Source organism: Salvelinus fontinalis, chromosome 5 (genome assembly GCF_029448725.1).
Source record: "Salvelinus fontinalis isolate EN_2023a chromosome 5, ASM2944872v1, whole genome shotgun sequence".
NCBI classification, from domain to species: Eukaryota; Metazoa; Chordata; class Actinopteri; order Salmoniformes; family Salmonidae; genus Salvelinus; species Salvelinus fontinalis.
The window spans coordinates 27,225,993-27,248,797 of record NC_074669.1 but is presented as its reverse complement, the minus strand read 5'-3'; the positions used below and the strand labels follow the sequence as shown (position 1 = coordinate 27,248,797).

Here is a 22,805-nt window from a genome sequence, read left to right as displayed (position 1 = left end):
TTCGAGACCTGCTCCCTGCTGTTTCATTACATTGGTGTCAGAAGTGATCGAACCTTGCATCCACGACAGTGCGTGTGCTTGGTCGGTGAGCGCGTTCCTGTAAGACGTAGAGTCGCAAGCTAGTGCGAGGACGCGCTCCTTGAAAGGAGGGAGTAGTGTAACGACCCTGGGTTTATTAGCGAGGAAATCGACTCTGCCGCACGAGCATGCTTTTGCGGCACAGTTGATAGAGCGCTGGACTTCGGGCTGGAAGGTCAAGGGTTCGAGACCTGCTCCTTGTTGTTTCATTACAGTATGCTTGGGGTCATTGTCCATTTGGAAGACCCATTTGCAACCCAGCTTTAACTTCCTGACTGATGTCTTGAGATGTTGCTTCAATATATACACATAATTTTCCTTTCTCATGATGCCATCTATTTTGTGAAGTGCACCAGTCCCTCCTGCAGCAAAGCATCCCCACAACATGATGCTGCCGCCCCCGTCCTTCACGGTTGGGATGGTGGTCTTCAGCTTTTAAGCCTCCCCATTTTTCCTCCAAACATAACAATGGTCATTATGGCCAAACAGTTCTATTTTTGTTTCATCAAACCAGAGGACATTTCTCCAAAAAGTATGATCTTTGTCCCTGTGTGCAGTTGCAAACCGTAGTCTGGCTTTTTTATGGCGGTTTTGGAGCAGTGGCTTCTTCCTTGTTGAACGGCCTTTCAGGTTATGTCGATATAGGACTCGTTTTACTGTGGATATGTTGATACATTTGTACCTGTTTCCACCAGCATCTTCACAAGGTCCTCTGCTGTTGTTCTGGGATTTATTTGCACTTTTCGCACCAAAGTACGTTTATCTCTAGGAGACAGAACGCGTCTCCTTCCTGAGCGGTATGACGGCTGCGTGGTCCCATGGTGTTTATGCTTGCGCACTATTGTTTGTACAGATGAACGTGGTACCTTCAGGCATTTGGAAATTGATCCCAAGGATGAACCAGACTTGTGGAATGTCTTGTCGGATTTCTTTTGATTTTCCCATGATGTCAGGCAAAGAGCCAAAGAGTTTGAAGGTAGGCCTTGAAATAAATCCACAGGTACACCTCCAATCGACTCAAATGATGTCAGTTAGCCTATCAGAAGCTTCTAAAGCCATGACATAATTTTCTGGATTTTTCCAAGCTGTTTAAATGCACAGTCAACTTAGTGTATGTAAACTTCTGACCCACTGGTATTGTGATACAGTGAATTATAAGTGAAATAATCTGTCTAAACAATTTTGGAAAAAATGACTTGCTCAAAGTAGATGTCCTAACCGACTTGGCTAAACTATAGTTGGTTAACAAGCAATTTGTGGAGTCGTTGAAAAACAAGTTTTAATGACTTCAACCTAAGTGTATGTTAACTTCCGACTTCAGCTGTAGCTTTATTGGGAATGTACAGGTGTAAATCCTGCAATTTCTGTTTCCTAAATATTAAAGCATTTTTTACTCATGCAATTATACATAGAAATGTGTCAAACTACTGTGTTGCTTGTGGGATAGAGTGCCCTTGCACCAAAGCATCACTACTTGTTAAATCACCCCGATCTCATTCTGCAATTTGGGTGACTCATTTGTTTGTGGACACTGAGGTTTGAGAGCACACTCCTTCTTCAAGGAGTGTGCCAGAAAACGTGTCTGAGAGCCACCAGTTACTCCAATCTTACTTAAGCAGCAGCCAATTGTTTCCACATAGCATTGAAGTTGTTGGTGTCATGAATTAATTTGAGGAGCAATTATATAACAACACCATTCAGGGAGCTGTACATTCAGAAGGGTTCACAAAGCAAAGCTCTGCAGAGGTGTCTAAAATTGTATACAAAGTAAAAACATACACTGAAGGCCATGTTGTAATTGGAGAAAATGATGACGGATACACATTTGGAAAGATCTCAATGATTCTGGTCACAGAATCACAGGTTCCTTTAATTGTTGGGGTGTATCAGTCTGTGTCACTGGTCGATCTGGGGGTTCATTTTATACCAGATTCTCTGATTAATTATGTGTGTTGTGGCAAAGAAGGGGGTCGAGTGATAAATGGCAGATATGTGAGAGCAGAACTAATAAACGGGCTCTGCCCGATCACTAAAATGGCCACCCCAATCAGAACTACAGATCACAAAATGGCCGACTGACAAAACTACAAGTCCCAGAAGCAAGGGGAAGCCTCAGAAGGTGGAGCCAACACACAGATAAAGGGTCAAGAAAAACCAGGAAGAGGGATTGAGGGGTGGAAGGATCTATGAACCGTAGAGAAAGAGACAATAGATATTGGCTCGATTTACCGTGTATGAGCTGGACTGTTTTGGACTTACCTGTTGGCGTTTGGACCTGGACAAACCGAGAACCCGATTTGTGTACCGAACCCTGCTATCCTTGACCTTGCCTACGACCTGGGTGGACCATGACGGAGAAACAAACACACAGGTACTGTCCTGTTCGAAAGAACTCTCATTCTGGGGTAATTTGGTGACAGTTTCCCACTTAATTTGTGACAAACGCTCATAACCTTGAAGAGGTTTGCCATAGTGTGTTAATAAAGATAGTCTTAGTAATTATTAACCACTAACAGTTTATAAAGCATCAGGTTTCTCTATTGTTTCCCTGCATCACTCAGTGTGTTCTCCTTAAACCAGTGTAGGCATGGAGGGTCTTCAAGATGCAATTAAACACCAATTGCTCGAGTTGGAGACAGAGATGGTGAGATCTTTGTCAGAGCATCTGAGGGCAAGTGTTGGAGTCGAGAATATTAACGACCTTGAATATGTTCAGCCGGAGAACATAAAATACCATTTGACGGCAATATAGTGCCGGGAATTGCTTCAGTCCTTCAACCAAAGAGGTGAGATCTTGATTGATAAATGTAACATATTTATGTAATTGTTATGAAAAAAGGTGTTATTTAGAACCTAAAATGGTTATTTGGCTGTCCCCATAAGAGAACCCTTTGAAGATCACTTTTTGATTCCAGGTACATGTATAACCCTTTTCATTCCAGGTAGAACCCTTTCCACAGAGGGTTCTACATGGAACCCAGCCAAAGAACCCTTTTTTCTAAGAGAGTACACACACACACACACACACACACAAGGTTAAAAATGTTCTGTAAATAGTTAGTTTGTTTGCCCTCAAAATAAATGGTTTATGCTATGAGGTAGCAAGGCATATGCAATAAAAGGGATGGAAAGTACAAAAATATACAAATGTTTCTGTAAATTGTTTGTCCTCTTGTGCTGGTATGGAGTGCAGCGCATAGCCTAACAAAATTTTCTTTTAAAAAATACAAAGAAATAAACTAAGATTGGATAGGATCTGTAACAATGGATAGGACACTTATTCTTTTCACCAAGTTATTGCTCTGCGACCACTTCAATACTCTTGATTGACAGCCACTTGAATCAAGCTCTCCTGAACAAGGGTAAGAGATTTGTCAACTTTTTTAAAAGCCAAAAGCCAAAGTTGAGAAGAGCGATCCAGTGCCTGCTGAATGAAATCGACAGTTAACCTGTCTAGGATCAGCGTGGCGCTAGCGGCACACCCCCCCCCACCCCCACTGAAAAACCAGTGCCGCGAAATTCAAAAAAAATACTTTTTTAAAATATTTAACTTTCACACATTAAAGTCCAATACAGCTAATGAAAGACACAGATCTTATGAATCCAGTCAACATTTCCGATTTTTAAAATGTTTTACAGGGAAGACACAATATGTAAAGATGTACATCTATTACCTAAAAACACATTAGCATAATCCACCATCTTTTATTTGTCCACCAACACCAGTAGCCATCACCAATTCGGCTAAACTAAGATATTTATAGCCCCTAACCAACAAAAAAACTCATTAGATGACAGTCTGATAACATATTTATCCTGTTTGGGGTGCAAGCCCGACCTCGGACCGAAAATGACAACAGCTGCAGAGCGCGAAATTCAAAATCTATTTTTTAAAAATATTTAACTTTTACACATTAACAAGTCCAATACAGCATTTGAAAGATAAACATCTTGTCAATCCAGCCAACATGTCCGATTTTTTAAATGTTTTACAGAGAAAACACCACATATATTTATGTTAGCTCACCACCAAATACAAAAGTGGACAGACACGTATGAATTATGATTATGAAGTATGAATTATGATTGAAGTAGCATGCACAACCAACCGAAATAAACTAAAACCAACCTAAAGAGCCCAGAAAAAACGACCTCAGATGACAGTCATATAACATGTTACACAATAAATCTGTTTTGTTCATAAAAAGTGCATATTTTAGCTATAAATCTGTTTTACATTGATGCTACCCAAAAATGCTAACACATAGCTAGAGTCTGAATCCAGCCGGGAGTAGCCAGAGAAAATACATACACCAACGTCGGCTACTAATTACACCTCATAAAACATTTCAGAAAAACATATGGTGGATAACTAATGAAAGACAGATATCTTGTGAATACAGACAACATTTCCGATTTTTGAAGTGTTTTACAGCGAAAACACAATATATCGTTATATTAGCTAACATCATAAGCTAGCATAAGGCAGCATTGATTCTAGTCAAGCGCTAGCCTAGCATAGTTAGCAGCGTTAGCATTCAACAGTTCGACATATATATGAAAAAGCATCCCAAATTGGGTCTTATCTTTCTTGGTACTCCATCAGAATGTTGTAACGGGGTCCAATGTCCAGTAGAGTCTTTAGTTGGGTTCCAGAACGAAGGATTCCCCTCTTTGGTTAGCTAGCACGGTAGCATTGCTGCGCCAGAAAGCGTTTCTTCAAAAAATTCTTCCGTCGTTTCACATCTAAAGTCCAGAATAAATTGCAATAATATAATTAAAGTATATTGAAAAAACAACCTTTAGGATGATTTTGTGACATGTAGCAAATAATATCGTAGTCAGGCATCATATTCAAAGTTATCTACCTTGTTCCAGAAGCCGAGATCAAATTATCCTTCGCGCCCGGATTTTTATTTTAACTGCGCATGTCTCACAAGAAGTTCTGTTATTCAGTCCAGGGACGAGATATTCGACCCCTTTCAATTCTCACTTCCGCATTACAGTCTGAGGTACGCCTCTGACGTGTCCCTATGGTCCTAAGTCAAATGGCCTTTTATAGAGAAGGTCTTAAAGAGACACATCGCATTTTGGGAAACTCAATTCGGCTGGGAAAATGGCTGTAAAAATATTTCTGTTCGACTTAGAGAAACAATTCAAACCTTTTTAGAAACTACAGACTGTTATCTATCCAACAGTAGTAAATATATGCATATTGGAAAATAAAAAGTTTCTTAGGAGGCCGTTTGAAAATGTGCACACATTTTCCAGTTTTTTCAATATTCAGCGTGCAGCCATAACAGGTTATGGTATGGGATAGGTTTTGTTAGAAAAAAGTGCATATTTCAGGTATATGGCATAGTTTACAATTGCACCCACCATCACAAATGGACTAGAATAATTACAATGAGCAACGTGTTTACCTAACTACTAATCATCAAACATTTCGTAAAAATACACAGCATACACGAATCGAAAGACACAGATCCTGTGAATACAGACAATATTTCAGATTTTCTAAGTGTCTTACAGCGAAAACACAATAAATCGTTATATTAGCTTAGCACATAGCAATTAGCAGCCCAGCATTGATTCTAGCCAAAGTGAGCGATAAAAGTCAACATCGCCAAAAGATATTAATTTTTTCACTAACCTTCTCAGAATTCTTCCGATGACACTCCTGTAACATCACATTACAACATGCATATACAGTTTGATCGAAAATGTTTATATTTAGCCACCAAAATCATGGTTAGACAATGTGAAATGTAACTCAGCTGGTCAGAATTTGTCCTTGCGCCACTTAGACAGTGATCTACTCTTATACATAAATACTCATAAACGTGACTAAAAAATATAGGGTGGACAGGGATTGATAGACAATTTAATTCTTAATACAATTGCGTTATTACATTTTTTAATTTATCCTTACTTTTCAATACAGTTTGCGCCAAGCGAAGCTACATCAAAAAACATGGCGTCCTAAGCCACTAAAATGTTTCGACAGAAACACGATTTATCATAATAAAAATGTCCTACCTTGAGCTGTTCTTCCATCAGTATCTTGGGCAAAGGATCCTTTCTTGGGAGAAATCGTCTTTTGGTGGAAAGCTGTCCTCTTGCCATGTGGAAATGTCAACTGCGTTCGGGATGAACTGAAAAGCGTGCCCAACTTTTCACATCGTTGCAAAAATAAATGTCCCAAAATCGCACTAAACGGATATAAATTGCTATAAAACGCTTTAAATTAACTACTTTATGATGTTTGTAACTCCTATAACGAGTGAAAAGATGACCGGAGAAATATAACAGGCTAAACTAACGCTTGGAACAGGAGAGGGTCGGTGTCTTCCACGCGCGTTACGCAGCAAGAAAAGACTTGCTAGCTAAAGGTTTTTTTCATTTGTAGGGCCTGTGAACGAGCAATCGACCCCGTTGGAATCGTCATCACGTAAAGGCATCCAGGGGAAGACGTAAGAAGTGTCCGTATAGTCATAGCAACGACAGTGCCCTTTTAACTGACTTCAGAAAAGTGGCCAACATTTCTCAAATCTGACTCCATGTCAGGGAAATTGCTGTAGAATGGGCTCTGTTCCACTTAGAGACAAAATTTCAACTCCTATAGAAACTATAGACTGTTTTCTATCCAATAATAATAATAATATGCATATTGTACGATCAAGGATTTTGTGGGAAGCCGTTTCAAAAATTAGCCACATTAGCATAAATAGTCTAAACAGCGCCCCCATCCCCAACAGGTTAAATAAAAGGCAGCCACTGCTGCCATTCTTTTGTTGATGACCCACTTCAACGAGAAGGACGAATCTCTGTTCCTCTTGGCAAATGTAAGGAAACGTTTTTATACTTATAAAGTTTATATGATTAACGGTTTTTATACTGCACTATTACACATTATTTGAATATTTTTTATATGTATGTTTTGTGATTTTAGGTCACTGCGACTCGGGTTGATGTCGAATCGCAAATTCCTTAGCCAGACACAACAAGGCTGATCATGCTTGATAATACATTTATTTGATTTAAGGTGGAACAGAATATGGTATCTATAGTATTGTGGTACCTATCTAGAGATGTCTAGTAAGTGTACACTAACACCCTTACTTTTGTGAATTATGGTATGCTCTATTTGGGTTCCACAAAATGGATGGTGTCGATCAAGGGGAGAGTGGTCTGTGTTTTGGACAGTGAGACCAACTTTGCTGCTGCCCTCTGTGCTCTTCAGCACTTTCTATGTTTTTAACATAGAATACCAGGAGTCGGCCTCTGCAACCTTGGAGCTGATACAGAGGTAAGAATTGAACGTTCACTGATCCAGCACTTACTTTTAGCATTTATTAGTTACATTGCAATTATATATCTTATTGTTATTTTTTCAATGCCTCAACTGATTTAATATATTCTATGTTGGGTTGTGCAGGTTCCGGGTTCGAATATACCCTGAAGGAACCAAATGCACGGCGAAAGCAGGAGTGAGCCGCAAGACCGGAAAGGTTGTTCAGAGGAAGCCATTGCCAATTGATCCACATGTTACACGCTTTCTCGCAGACCTGAAGGAGTTTGAGTGGAAAAACTCCAACATGTAAGTACACAAACACACACCTGATGAACACAAACTTTATTTGTCATTTGTCATCTGCCTTTTTACCCAGCGAGTAATAGTAGTAGTGGTGATAGCAATAGTAGTAGTAGTGATAGTAGTAGAGATAGTAATAGCAATCTCTCTCTATATATTCTTTATATTTCCATGTTTATCCTAGTTGACGCATCAGACCTACGGAGGATCAGAGTTTCAAAGATTAGGGTGATAATCTGCACGCCAACAAGATTTATTCAAGACTTTTTTGCATCTCTCATTCTCTTAGAAATCCTGCCATGCAGGTTGGGACAGCAAATGATCTGCTTGCGCTCTCCCGGAGCATGTGTTGGCTTGCGGTAGGTAGCGTGCTTCTCTGGCTCCAGTCTAGCCCTGCTTGCTCCTCTCTATCCATCCTTCTCTCTCAAAGACAGGCAGGCAAGCAGTTCTTGTTATAGTTTTTTGTAAAAATGTCTCCCTGTTCAACTGTTTTCCTATTTTTCATTGATTTGTTTAGATCTTTTTTTCTTACATAATCCTGTATTTTCAAGAATGACCTATTCTGATGTCTTGGTTTGTGTATGGTGAAGTACATTATTGGCCAGTATTTGTCAATGTTCTTATCACTGTATCTCTCTCTGTCTCTCTCCCCTACTATCTGGAGTTGTAATGTTGCTCTTTTCAAATGTTCTTCTTTGTGGTTAAAGTGCAATTCATGTCATGAATTTGAATAAATATATATATGTACAGGTTTTTTGTGTGTTTTTTTTTACAATATTACATTTCAGGGAGCTGTCTTAAAAGGCAATCTGCAATGCTGCTTAGTACTGTAAAATAATTGTATATTACTGTAGGTATTTTCCCTGTAAATTTACAGCATTATACTGGCACCACAGTTGCCAGTTTAATACTGTCATTTTGCTTTACAGCAGTGATGCTGTAATATAGTTTCCAGCATGATTTTCCTTACTGTAAAACATATTACAGCATCCCTGCTGTAACTTTACAGCATGGATGCAGTAATATGTTATGTTACCTCATCCCTAGGTGTAAAATAATAAATAATGGATATTTGTTGTAAATTATTGGATTGTCATGAGGAGTAAAACAAGGCTGGCTATCTGCGGTCTCCATATCTCATTTTTATGGCCATTGAAATGCTAGCTATTAAAATCAGATCCAACATGAACGTCAAGGAGGGTTTCCAAATCAAAATAATCCAGGGCTTCCAAATAAAAGTGTCAATGAGATTGCAGATTTAAGAGAATCTCAATCTGGATCCCTGCACAGTCTCATTGAAGATCTAGATCACTTCTCCAGCCTCTATTGGATCGTTAAATGAGACAACTTTTACAATACCCTGTAGTTTACCAATACAATTGGCTAATGGTGAAGTAGACATACTTGGTTTTTATATCCCTAAAGATATAAACTATCTTACCACAACAAATTTCATTACAAAGTTAGCAAACATTTACAAGATCCTGCAACCATGGAGCGGTAGATGCCTTTCTTTTGATGAAAAAATCACACTGATTAACTCTTTAGTCCTATCACAGTTTAGTTTTTTACTTATGGCACTGCTTACTCCAGACAACTCTTTTCTTAAATCATATGAGCAAAAAATATAAAATTTAATTTGGAAAGTTAAGCTTGACAAAATTAAACGTGCCTATTTAAATATTGAATATGAGTTTGGGGGATTGAAATGATTCAATATTAAAACATTGAACCTCTCACGGAAAGCTTCACTCATACATAAATTATACTTAAACCTAAATTGTTTCTCTAGTAGATTACTAGGAAATCCTTTGTTCAAATATTTCCTCTTTGCCTTTATACAGATGACAATTTCTAATTTTCGGTTAATTGAAAATTAAACCTTGTTCAAAGTATGACCCTTTCTTAAACAAGCCTTGCAAATGTGGTTACAGAAAGACAGGTTGCAAACTAGCTCGACAGAGATTTTCGATGTACCGATTTCATGGCATTTGCGTATGAACTGATACAGGGAAAAAATGCTTTATTCAATGCTTCGAGTTTTGCAATTTAAAAAGAATGTTATATATATGTGGCATTCAAAAATCTCAGCTATGCAGATTTTGCTGCAAAGAGACAATCATTAGATAATTTATTCTGGTATTGCCCCCATGTAGCTTGTTTCTGGTCACAGGTTCAGGAATGGGTAAAAACCACAACATTCATTTAAAATGAACCCTACAAATAGAAGTATTGGGCGTTTTGGAAAGGCATAGTCAATTAGTCAACAATATAATAATACTCAGAAGAAAAATATGAATCTTTAATTTACAATCTGTGGATACTATGCGATTATAAAAGTTCCAGATTCTTGAAAGACATCACAGCACAGTTGAAAAATGTATAGAGGGTGGTCTTCGTAGATAGGTTGAATGGGATTAATAAACTCATGATCAGTAATAGTTATTCATGAAAACACTATAATATACACTGAGTACCTCTATGTATAATGTGTGTAAAATGTATATGTAACAGAAAAGTAACTTTTCTCCTCCGAAGAGGGGGGACAAAAGGTGAAAACGCACATGTGAAAGTTGCTCTAGGTCACGTGATGAGGTCAAATGGTCAAGACGTTGGCTTCTCAAATTAGAGACCTGGGTGCTAATCCCGCCGGTTACAAAAGCACACGTGAAATGTATAATATCAGTCATGTAAGAAATTACAGTAACGTAAAAAATGTCATGTGATAAATCCATGTGAAAGTTCACACGTGTCTGAAAACCACATCTGAAAACCACGTGTTTTCCCATGTGACATTTTTCAAGTGTCCACAAAACACGTGTCTGAATATTATTTTATTTATCAGAGTGCAAAATTTCCACATGATTTTGTATTCGTATTTATTAGGGATCACACACTTCCTGGGGTCCAAACACATTAAGGCACTTACATCACAAATAAAACAAAAAATAAAACAGTACATAAAATAAAACATTATTACACCACTAAATATCTACAATACAAAATGTATAATACCAAGATACAACAATATTACAATGTACGTGTGTGTAGAGTGCGTCTGCTAGCGTGTGAGCATATGTATGTGTCTGTACCTGTGTGTGTTTGTCTGTTTGCCTTTACACACTGTTCCATAAAGTGTATTTTTTATCAGTTTTTTTATCTGATTCTACTGCTTTCATCAGTTACCTGATGTGGAATAGAGTTCCATGTAGTCGTGGCTCTATGTAGTACTGTGTGCCTCCCATAGCTAATGAAGAGACCTCTGGTTGCATGTCTTGTGGGGTACGCTTGGGTGTCCGAGCTGTGTGTTATTAATTTAAACAGACTGCTCGGTGAATTCAGCTTGTCAACACTACTGACGAAGTAAATCTCTCTTCCACTTTGAGCCATGAGAGATTGACATGCATATTATTAATGTTAGCTCTCTGTGTACATTTAAGGGCTAGCCGGGCTGCCGTGTTCTGAATCAATTGTCATTTTCCTAAGTCCCTCATTGTGGCACCTGACCACACGACTGAATAGTAGTCCAGGTGCGACAAAACTAGGGCCTGTAGGACCTGCCTTGTTGATAGTGTTTTTAAGAAGGCAGAGCAGTGCTCTATTATGAACAGACTTATCCACATCTAAGCTACTGTTGTATCAACATGTTTTGACCATGACAGTTTACAATCCAGGGTTACTCCAAGCAGTTTAGTCACCTTAACTTGCTCAATTTCCACATTATGCATTACAATATTTAATTGAGGTTGAAGGTTAAGTGAATGACTTGTGCCCTATGCATTCTTTTAGTTTTTTAAATATTTAGGACTAACTCATTCCTTGCCACCCATTCTGAAACTAACTGCAGAACATTGTTAAGTGTTGCAGTCATTTCAGTCGCTGTTGTAGCTGACGTGTATAGTGTTGAGTCATCCGCATACATAGACACACTAAACCTTCACCCCAGTCTCAGGTCCTGAGCGCTCTGGAGCAGGGATCAAGGATCTCTCTGTACTTGGCTCCGTTCATCTTTCTCTCAATCCTAACTAGTCTCCCAGTCCCTGATGCTGAAAAGCATCCCCACAGCGTGATGCTGCCACCATCATGCTTCACCATAGGGATGGTGCCAGGTTTCCTCCAGACGCGATGCTTGGCATTCAGGCCAAATAGTTCAATCTTGTTTTCATCAGACCAGAGAATCTCATGGTTTGAGAGTCTTTAGGTTCCTTTTGGCAAACTCCAAGCGGGCTGTCATGTGCCTTTTACTGAGGAGTGGCTTCCGTCTGGCCACTCTACCATAAAGACCTGATTGGTGGAGTGCTGCAGAGATGGTTGTCCTTCTGGAAGGTTCTCCCATCTCCACAGAATAACTCCAGAGCTCTGTCAGAGTAACCATCGGGTTCTTTGTCACCTCCTTGACCAAGGCCCTTGTCCCCCGATTGCTCAGTTTGGCCGGGTGGCCAGCTCTAAGAAGAGTCTTGGTGGTTCCAAACTTCTTCCATTTAAGAATGATGGAGGCCTCTATGGTCTTGGGGACCTTCAATGCTGCAGAAATGTTTGGCACCCTTCTCCAGATCTGTGCCTCGACACAATCCTAACTCAGAGGTCTACGGACAATTCCTTTGACCTCATGGCTTGGTTTTTGCTGTGACGTGCACTGTCAACTGTGCCTTTCCAAATCATGTCCAATCAATTGAATTTGCCACAGGTGTACTCCAATCAAGCTGTAGCAACATCTCAAGGAAGATCAATGGAAACAGGATGCACCTGAGCGCTCATAGAATGGGTCTGAATAGTTATGTAAATAAGTTATTTGCAACAATTTCTAAAAACCTGTTTTTACTTTGTCATTATAGGCTATTGTGTGTAGATTTGAGTTATTTTTTATTTCATCTGTTTTAGAAGTTTGTATCGCAACAAAGTGTGAAAAAAGTAAAACGTCTGAAAACTTTCCGTAAGCACTGTATGTAAATAACGCATTTGTCTATCATTGTTTATACATTTGCAAAATTTTCTGAAAACTTGTTTTCGCATTGTCATTATGGGGTATTGTGTGTAGATTGATAAAACAAAATGTATAATCTATTTTAGAATAAGCCTGTACAGTGCCTTGCAAAAGTATTCACCCTCCTTGGCGTTTTTCCTATTATGTTACATTACAACCTGTAATTTAAATGGCTTTTTATTTGGATTTCATGTAATGGACACACACCAAATTGTCCAAATTGGTGAAGTAAAATGAAAAGAATTACTTGTTTAAAAAAAAAAAAAAAAAACGTAAAAGTGGTGCGTGCCTATGTATTCACCTCCTTTGATATGAAGTCCCTAAATAAGATCTGGTGCGACCAATTACCTTAATTAGTTAAATAAAGTTTACCCATGTGCAATCTAAGTGTCACATGATCTCAGTATATATACACCAGTTCTGAAAGGTCCCAGAGTCTGCAACACCACTAAGCAAGGAGCACCACCAAGCAAGTGGCACCAGGAAGACCAAGGAGCTCATCAAACAGGTCAAGGTTGCGGAGAAGTACAGATCAGGGTTGGGTTAGAAAAAAATATCAGAAACTTTGAACATCCCTTGGAGCACCATTAAATCCATTATTAAAAAATCTAAAGAATATCGCACCACAACAAACCTGCCAAGAGAGGCCCGCCCACCAAAAATCACGAACCAGGCAAGGAGGGCATTAATCAGAGAGGCAACAAAGAGACCAAAGATAACCCTGAAGGAGCTGCAAAGCTCCACAGCGGTGATTGGAGTATCTGACCATAGGACCACTTTAAGCCGCGCACTCCACAGAGCTGGGCGTTATGGAAGAGTGTCCTGAAAAAGCCATTGCTTAAAGAAAGAAATAAGCAAACACATTTGGTGTTCGCCAAAAGGCATGTGGGAGACTCTCCAAACATATGGAAGAAGGTACTCTGGTCAGATGAGACTAAAATAGAGCTTTTTGGCCATCAAGGAAAACGCTATGTCTGGCGCAAAGCCAACACCTCTCATTACCCCGAGAATGCCATTCCCACAGTGAAGCATGGTGGTGGCAGCATGATGCTGTGGGGATGTTTTTCATCGGCAGGGACTGAGAAACTGGTCAGAATTGAAGGAATGATGGATGGCACTAAATACAGGGAAATTTGTGAGGGAAACCTGTTTCAGTCTTCCAGAGATTTGGGACTGGGACGGAGGTTCACCTTCCAGCAGGACAATGACCCTAAGCATACTGCTAAAGCAACACTCAAGTGGGTTAAGGGGAAACATTCAAATGTATTGAATGGCCTAGTCAAAGCCCAGACCTCAATCCAATTGAGAATCTGTGGTATGACTTAAAGATTGCTGTACACCAGCGGAACCCATCCAACTTGAAGGAGCTGGAGCAGTTTTGCCTTGAAGAATGGGCAAATATCCCAGTAGCTAGATGTGCCAAGCTTATAGAGATCTATCCCAAGAGACTTGCATCTGTTATTAGTTATGCACTCTCAAATGTCCAGCTTTTTTGTCTTATTTCTTGTTTGCTTCAAAATAAAAAATATTTTGCATCTTCAAAGTGGTATGCATGTTGTGTATATCAAATAATTCAAACCCCCCAAAAATCTATTTTAATTCCAGGTTGTAAGGCAACAAAATAGGAACAATGCCAAGGGGGGTGAATACTTTCGCAAGCCACTGTAACTGAACACATGTGGATAGTCAAGGGGTCTGAATACTTTACAAATGCACTGTAGGTTTTTACATTAGCAGACTATGATGTGTAATTTCAGAAGCCACACTGAAGTCTAACAGGACATCTTCCACAATCTTTTTAGCAGCCTATCATCTGTCATTTCTGTAAGTGCTGTGCTTGTTGAATGTCTATCCCTATAAGCGTGCTGAAAGTGTGTTATCAGTTTGTTTATTGTAAAATAGCATTGTATCTGGTAAAACACATTTTTTTCTAAAAGTGTACTAAGGGTTGGTAAAAGGCTGGATGGTTAACTATTTGAGCCCGTAAAGGGGGCTTTACAATTCTTGGGAAGCGGAATGACTTTTGCTTTCCTCTAGGCCTTAGGGCACATTCCTTCTAGTCGGCTTAGATTGAAGATATGGCAAATAGAAGTGGCAATATAGTCCTCTATTATCCTCAGTCATTTTCCTTTCAAGTTGTCAGAACCCGGTGGCTTGTCATTGTTGATAGACAACAATAATTGTTTCACATCTTCCACTCTCATTTTATGGAATTCAAAATGACAATGCTTCTCTTTCCTAATTTGGTCAGTTATAGTTGGATGTGTCGACGTTTGTTGCTGTCATGTTTTCCTGAAATTTGCCAATCTTGCCAATTACTTTTTATTTTAAATAGTTGGCAATAGGAATGGGTTTTGTGATGAAAGAGCCATCTGATTCAATGAATGATGGAGCTGAGTTTGCCTTTTTTTTTTAAATGTCATTAAAGTGCTCCAAAGCTTTTTGCTAACATTCTTTATATAATTTATCTTTGTTTCATATGACAATTTCTTCTTCTTTTTATTCAGTTTAGTCACATGATTTCTCAATTTGCAGTATGTTTGCCAATCAGTTCTACAGCCAGACGTATTTTCCATTCCCTTTGCCTCATCCCTCTCAACTATACATTTGTTCAATTCCTCAACAATCCAAGGAGATTTAATAGTTTTTAGTCATTTTCTTAATGGGTGCATGCTTATTAGTAAATGGAATAAGCAATTTCATGAATGTGTCAAGTGCAGTGTCTGGTTGCTCCTCATTACCAGTGGTGAGAAAAGTACTGAGTTTTCATACTTCAGTAAAAGTAAAGATACCTTATTAGAAAATGACTCAAGTTAAAGTGAAAGTAACCCAGTAAAGTACTACTTGAGTAGAAGTCTAAAAGTATTTGGTTTTAAATATACTTAAGTATCAGAAGTACATGTAATTGCTCAAATATCAAAAGTAAAAGTGTAAATCATTTCATATTCGTTATATTAAGCAAACCAGACGGCACCATTTTCTTGTGTTTTTTCAATTTACGCATCGCCAGAGGCACACTCCAACACTCAGACATAACTTACAAACAAAACATTTGTGTTTGCGAGTCTGCCAGATTGTAGGAAGGAGTGAATTGGACCATTTTCCTGTCCCGCCAAGGATTAAAAATGTAACGAGTACTTTTGGGTGTCAGGGTAAATGTATGGAGTAAAAAGTACATTAGTTTCTTTAGGAATGTAGTGAAGTAAAAAATAAAAGTAGTCCAAAATATAAATAGTAAAGTAAAGTACAGATACCCCCCCAAAAAATACTTAAATAGTATTTTCACTTAACAACTTTTACACCACTGCTCATTACATACCACAGACCAGCAAATATTCTTCACACCATCAACATTGGAATCATTACAAAACGTATTGTATGTGCTCATACACTATATTAATTAGGCCCAGCCTTTGGAACTTTGGTTTTCCCAGATATGGCTACTAAACTCAGAAAAAAAAGAAACGTCCCTTTTTCAGGACCCTGTCTTTCAAAGATAAGTCGTAAAAATCCAAACTTTGAAAACTTAGGACACTAAAGAGGCCTTTCTACTGACTCTGAAAAACACCAAAAGAAAGATGCCCAGGGTCCCTGCTCATTTGTGTGAACGTGCCTTAGGCATGCTGCAAGGAGGCATGAGGACTGCAGATGTGGCCAGGGCAATAAATTGCAATGTCCGTACTGTGAGACGCCTAAGACAGCGCTACAGGGAGACAGGACTGACAGCTGATCATCCTCGCATCGGCAGACCACGTGTAACAACACCTGCCCAGGATCGGTACATCGGAACATCACACCTGCGGGACAGGTACAGGATGGCAACAACAACTGCCCAAGTTACACCAGGAATGCACAATCCCTTCATCCGTGCTCAGACTGTCTGCAATAGGCTGAGAGAGGCTGGACTGAGGAATTGTAGGCCTGTTGTAAGGCAGGTCCTCACCAGACATCACCGGCAACAACTTCACCTATGGGCACAAACCCACTGTCGCTGGACAAGACAGGACTGGCAAAAAGTGCTCTTCACTGACAATTCACAGTTTTATCTCACCAGGGGTGATGGTCGGACTCGCATTTATCATCGAAGGAATGAGCGTTACAACGAGACCTGATCGATTTGGAGCTGGAGGGTCCGTCATGGTCTGGGGCGGTGTTTCACAGCATCATCAGACTGAGCTTGTGGTCATTGCAGGCAATCTCAACGCTGTGCGTTACAGGAAGACATCCTCCTCCCTCATGTGGTACCCTTCCTGCAGGCTCATCCTGACATGACCCTCCAGCATGACAATGCCATCTGCCATACTGCTCGTTCTGTGCGTGATTTCCTGCAAGACAGGAATGTCAGTGTTCTGCCATGGCCAGCAAATAGCCCGGATCCCAATCCCATTGAGCACCTCTGGGACCTGTTGGATCGGCGGGTGAGGGCTAGGGCCATTCCCCCCGGAAATGTCCGAAAACTTGCAGGTGCCTTGGTGGAAGAGTAGGGTAACATCTCACAGCAAGAACTGAGGAGATGCACTGCAGTACTTAATGCAGCTGGTGGCCACACCAGATAGGGACAGTTACTTTTGACCCCCCCCCTTTGTTCAGGAACACATTATTCCATTTCTGTTAGTCACATGTCTGTGGAACTTGTTCAGTTTATGTCTCAGTTGTTGAATCTTGTTATGTTCATACAAATATTTATACATGTTAAGGTTTCTGAAAATAAATGCAGTTGACAGTGAGACGACGTTTCTTTTTTTGTTGAGTTTATATTGTGATCACTACATCCAATGGATCTCGATACTGCTATAAAGCATATTTCTGTAGCATTAGTAGTGATATGTCATGACTGGCCTGTTCGGGTCAGGTTACCGTGGACCACACTACAAGAGACATATCTCCCATCCACCAGAGGGGGAGAGATCGAGAAGTATGGTGTGCGGTTTTATGACACCTCACGCCCATTGTAAATCTTAAGGCAGCAGACAAAATCCTTTGTCCTCTCAGTTTGGAGGAATGGAATGTAATGGGCCTATGGAGAACCTACCTCAGAACAGTAACATGCAATAAATGGACTTTGGGACAATATGTTTCGCCAGCCAAAATGGTAGTAATGACGGTAGATGGAATATGAAAATGAATGTAGTTTTTGTTATGTTATTAAAAGTTAAATGACGATATTATAACAAAAACATTGTAACTTGACGAGTTTTCACAATATGTACCTGATGTTTGCGTAATGTACGTTGTGTGGAAAATGTCCAGATCAAAGATAATGTTTTTAGAAAGATGAAATGTGAAGTTAGTTGTCTAAATTGGATCTGAGTAAAATCCATACCTTGCCTTAAAGGATGAAATGCCCATTTCTGACCCGAGCGTCTAAAACATGTGAGTTAAGAATTAACAATATAACTAGTTGACCAGGAGCTGCAGCCAAGGTCCAATTAGTTGTAAACCCAAAACGCAAAACAAGGTTGAAGAAGACAAAGGAACCTTTTAACAATCTATGCTATGGATGAGTAGCTGTGTCTAAGAGGGTTATTAATTGAAGCAGGACCTCCCGGTTACCACTCTCCAAGGAATCCCAGTTACACACATGGTTACAGTGCTTTCATTTCCATGCTGGCACCACCTATATGGCTGATTCGCCATCCTCAGAAGACCACTCTTTCAGAACAAGAGCGAGGAAACAGACCACTAAGAGAAAGGACACCGACATCGTGTGGACAATCAGAGAGTTACACCTGTTAACAACAGAAGTGTTGCCATCAGAGGAGAAGTGGGAACTTGGTCCACTGATACCCCATCGGAGACCTTCGACACTTTAATTACATCATTATATTCTTACCCATAAGAGTGGCAGTTCGGGGAAAGGTTAGGGTTAAACTAAGCATAGTTTACAAATGTACCCAAGTGTGCTTTTCTATCGTGCACTCTTTCTCTTTTGAAATACCCATTTTGTGTAACACATGTGTAACAGATGTATAGTGTACTCTCCATGCGTTGTGTTTTATAATAATAAATAACTTCGGCCAGTGGTCCCAGTTGAGCATCATTTATTTCTGCTGTTGTTAAATGGGAAACAGCACGTTAGTTGTGCAGGGCTTAACAGTGTTGATGGCTGTCGATGACAAAATCCCTTGCATCACATTTTCATACTGGGAAGACCTGACGTTCGCGATCTCCCCCTATCTGCAAGTGGGGCCAATCACAACACCCCTTATTGTCATCAGAATTGAACTAACCAATAAGAATGCTTGAACATCAAATACACATTTCTTTAGAGGCAAGTGGAAACATAACCAACCCTGTTACACATGTCATATTGTGTTGGCCCGCTAGTGACCTGTTTCACTGTACTAAGTTCTAATCAATAGGGAAGACTGTGTGTTTGTGTATTTGTATCTTATACTATAATTTTAGCTTGTTAGTAAATAAATAATGAACTCAATTGGTGTGGTACAGACTTATTTAGTGGGACTCGGTTTTGTGCAGAATCCCAGATTATGCGACGTTTAGGATGAGACTCTAGAGGAAATTAATTAATTAGTGACTGTTGTGAAATTGATATTCTGATCTTCTTTGAGTTAATTTGGGAAATGAACCAAACTTACCCATGGTGCGCCAGGTTACTGAGTTAATAATTACCTGATTCATTTAATCACTTAATTATCAACAGTTAATCATCCGATGAACAGCAGTCGTCACATTAATCAGTCCAACATCACAACATATATTATCAACATGATGATTTAATTCCTCTGCTGTTTGTAACTACCCTGGTAGGTTGACTGATAACCTGAACCAGGTTGCAGGCACTTGTTACAGTTTGAAACTTTTTCTTGAGTGGACAGCTTGATGAAAGCCAGTCAATATTGAAATCATCCAGAAAATATACCTCTCTGTTAATACCACATACTTTATCAAGCATTTCACACATATTACCTAGATGCTGACTGTTAGCACTTGGTGGTCTAGAGGAGCTTCCATAATAATGGGCTTTAGGTGAGGCAGATTAACCTGTAGCCATATCACTTCAACAGTATTTAACATGAAATCTTCTCTAAGCTTTACAGGAATCTGGTTCTGAATATAGACTGCAACACAGCCCCCATCGGCATTTCTTTATTTTCTGTAGATGTTATAACCATGTTTTGCTACCACTGTATAATCAAAGGTATTATCTAAGTGAGTTTCAAAGATAGTCAGAATATGAATGAAATCTGTTACAAGGAAGTTATTGATTTCATGAACCTTGTTTCTTAGGCTACATTTGTGGGCTATTTTTTGAACTTCTCTGGGATGCTTAATAGTTGTTTTACTTTACTGGGAAGCTTATCAGAAGTAGACATGCCAATGTTATTTATCTTTGAGCTTATATTGCAGGGTGAGCTGCACACAGTGGACTTCCTACTAGGGCACACCGCCGCAGTGCTAACAGTATAACTATGGTTCATAGGCACATGATTACTGCATACAATAGCTGTAGGAACAACAGAGGCATTCAGGGCAGTTAGAGGGACATAAATTAAGTTATTTACATTGTGTCTGCCAACACCTCTGGGGCAATGTACATTTTCAGCAGCAGAGACACAATGGTAGGGCTTATCTGAGCTGCGCTTGGATCATTGATAAGTCAAATGTCTCAACGTAGCCTTGAAGTGCGTGGACAGACGTCCAGGAGCCAAGATGATTTGGATGGAATTCGTCATTCATCTTTTGTTTACAAAAGGTGTCAAAATGATCTGTAAAAACAATTCCAACAGAGCTACAGTAATGTTTTAGCCGGGTGTATGTTGCAAGTAGCTTGCTGAATCTTTCACACCCGCAGCCCAACGATGATATCGGACCTGAAATAATTAGCCGCTTTTTGGAATCTTTCCGTGCTGGAATTTGTTCTTTAAAATACATTTTCAGAAGTTCCCGAGCTGTCCTCCTAATGGCGTTTGACTCCACATGGACTACGACAGCGTCAGCTCCCGGCAACTATCGTAGAACGGTAGGAAACAGCCTTGTAATCTCCTGTACTCGTGCTTGAGGATAGCAAAGGGTTTTTGCACTGGGAACCATTATGTTTCTGCCGATGATAACAGCTGGTGCAATGGCTGAGGAGGTCTGGACGTTCTTTCGCCTCGAGTGGTTTCGCACACCCCTTGAGGACCGAAAGACGATGGGGCCAGATGGACCCGAGCCAGCTGTAATATCCATTGTGGATGATGAATGGGCCGGAGTCTCAGAGAGCCTCATGGTTTGATGAGGGTGGTACTCTGAGGATCTGAACCCAAGGTAGAAGCCACATATATGTCCAAAAACCGTGTGCTTTTTTTAGTGAAGTAAATCTTTTTCAAATTGGTGTTTGATGTCCTTTTGATGTTTTTGGGGGCATGTTCACTCATGGGATCATTGATTCCATTGGGATCATAGCTGTTAACCACTCTCTCTTGCTCACTTTCATGTCTTTCATCTCTCTCTCTTTTGTCTCTCTTTCTCATCCGTCTCTCTCTCGCCTCTCTAGTCTCACTTTTGTCGCTCTCTCTATTTCGTCTCTTCCTTTCTCATCTCTATTTGGTAAGTGTTTGGTAAGGGTAAGTTATTTTCATGTTGTTGGTATCATGTTCACTCATGGGATCCTTGCTTTTGTTATCATCATAGCTGTTAACCATTCCAATACTCCATCTCTCTACCATCTCTCTCTTTTATCTCTCTCCAGCTCCTTCATCTCTGTCCCTCTCTCTCATCTCTATCTCTCGTCTCTGTATGTCTTTCATCTCTGTATCCCTCGTCTCTCTTTGTCTCTCTCTCTTTCATCTCCCTCGCTCTTTCGTTTCCATTACTCTTTCATTTCTCTCTTTCCTCTCTCCCTCTCTCTCTCGTCACTCTCTTTCATCTCTCTCTCTTTTCTCTTTAGTGTCTCTTTCTTCCGTGTCTGTCATCCCCCTCTTTCGTCTCTCTTGCTTTCCTCTCTCTCCTCTCTCTCTTTCGTCTCCCTCTCTTTGTCTCTCTCTTGCTTTCGTATTGCTCTCTCTCTCACCTCTCCCTCCTTTCATCTCTCTTTCTCATATCTCTCCCTTTCGTCTCTCTCTCTCTCATTTTCATCTCTTCATCTCATCTCCTTCTCTCTTTTGGCTCTTTACTTTGACTTCAGGTATGGCGAGTTTGAAGTCTTTGCAAGCAAAAGGATCTTTCTTCCTGATTTGAAAATGGAAAACTATTCTTCTGTTGCTGATTCCACGTTGTGCACGTTGAACATTCAGAGGGATCAGTGTCAAATTATATTAAACACAGAGAGAGCACAGTAGTAGTAAAATAATATCTTCAACTTGTAAAAGAGAACAGATTGTACAGTATAAGCTATGTGTGTGTGTGTGTGTGTGTGTGTGTGTGTGTGTGTGTGTGTGTGAGAGAGAGAGGAAGAGAGTTAGTGTCCTAGGATCCCTGTAGCTGGTTCCTCCTCTATGATTTCACATTTCCCCAGCACTCAGTGAGGTGGCTGTCAGATACATACAGTGGGGCAAAAAAGTATTTAGTCAGCCACCAATTGTGCAAGTTCTCCCACTTAAAAAGATGAGAGAGGCCTGTAATTTTCATCATAGGTACACTTCAACTACATGCCTCCTCATACCAGTGCCTCTCTGCCTTCGCTGCCTCCAACTCCGCCTTGGGACGGCGATATTCCCCTGGCTGAGCCCAGGGTCCTTTGCTGTCCAGGATCTCCTCCCAAGTCCACGAGTCCTATGTCCTCGGTCTCTGCTGCTGCTGCTGTCTGTTCCCAGTCTGCTTGATCCTTTTGGGGTGGGTGTTTCTGTAACGGCTATCGTCATATTCTTCCTCCTCCTCGGACGAGGAGAGGCGAGACGGATCGGACCAATACGCAGAGTAGTTAGGGTTCACAATGATTTATCATAACGAAACTGAAACTGACTTACAAAACAAATAAACGAAGTGCATAAACCGATACAGTACCATGTGGTGCAACAAACACACACACGGAAACAAACACCCACAAAACACACGTGAAACCCAGGCTGCCTGAGTATGATTCTCAATCAGGGACAACGATTGACAGCTGTCTCTGATTGAGAATCATACCCGGCCCCAACACAAACATCCCAACATAGAAAATCAAACATAGACAAACCCACCCAACTCACGCCCTGACCAACT

General features: G+C 40.1%; 1 protein-coding gene and 1 long non-coding RNA gene across 6 annotated transcripts in view; both read left to right on the top strand.

The window, feature by feature from the left end:
• LOC129855424 (BMP/retinoic acid-inducible neural-specific protein 3-like) overlaps positions 1–22,805 on the top strand; it is a 110,863-nt gene that overhangs the window by 26,479 nt on the left and 61,579 nt on the right. The gene's annotated exons all lie outside the window — the stretch shown is intronic.
• LOC129855425 (uncharacterized) lies at positions 422–8,459 on the top strand. 3 transcript variants are annotated; one of them, XR_008759510.1, is made up of 5 exons: positions 422–2,449; positions 2,664–3,521; positions 6,837–7,387; positions 7,517–7,678; positions 7,857–8,459. It is a non-coding gene; the product is annotated as an uncharacterized LOC129855425 (long non-coding RNA). The 3 variants fall into 3 exon arrangements; XR_008759509.1 differs by having other exon boundaries at positions 2,659–3,521; positions 7,962–8,459; XR_008759508.1 differs by having other exon boundaries at positions 2,659–3,521.